Genomic DNA, 655 nt, shown 5'->3' with positions numbered 1-655 from the left:
AAACTCTCCGCACACTCCGAAAATACTTTTTTTTGAGACAGGTTCTTGCTATGTAGAGCAGCCTGTCCTTGAACTTGTTGATGCAGCCCAGACTGGTCTTAAATTCACAGTGATTCACCTACCTCTGTCTCCTGAGTGCTGAAGTTACAGGCATGAACCACCATGCCTGGCCTTAATTCTTGAAAATTTATTTTTAAAATATTCTATAAGTCTAGTATTCTCTCTCTGTATTGGTGTTATATGTGGCTGGTAAGAAAATCTGAATACACAAAGCTTCTGATTTTTAGAATTAGCAGTTATGTGTCCAAGCTCCCGTTCGTTACTTGTCTGACATTCATTGTGACTCACTGAATTGGAATTTGAGCAGAACTGAGAATTACTGTTCATAAAGTTGTGTGTAATCTGCTTGCTATATAAGTAATTTAATCAAATAGGTTGTTATGTAATACATTAATGATTCCTTGTAATTACATCAATGTGCTTATATCTATCATAAATTTTAAATATGAGGATCACTAATACATGTTTGAAAGCTGTTTTTGAGAACAGTTATCCCTCTGCTGTGATATGACTTGTGTTGAACTCCTCAGTCCTATTATACGTATTGGAAACGAGAAATGTGTGATATTGATGAAGGTAAATGAGAGTCTCACGG

Source organism: Octodon degus, unplaced genomic scaffold (assembly GCF_000260255.1).
Source record: "Octodon degus isolate 3935 unplaced genomic scaffold, OctDeg1.0 scaffold00172, whole genome shotgun sequence".
Taxonomy (NCBI): domain Eukaryota; kingdom Metazoa; phylum Chordata; class Mammalia; order Rodentia; family Octodontidae; genus Octodon; species Octodon degus.
This window is presented reverse-complemented; position numbering follows the sequence as displayed.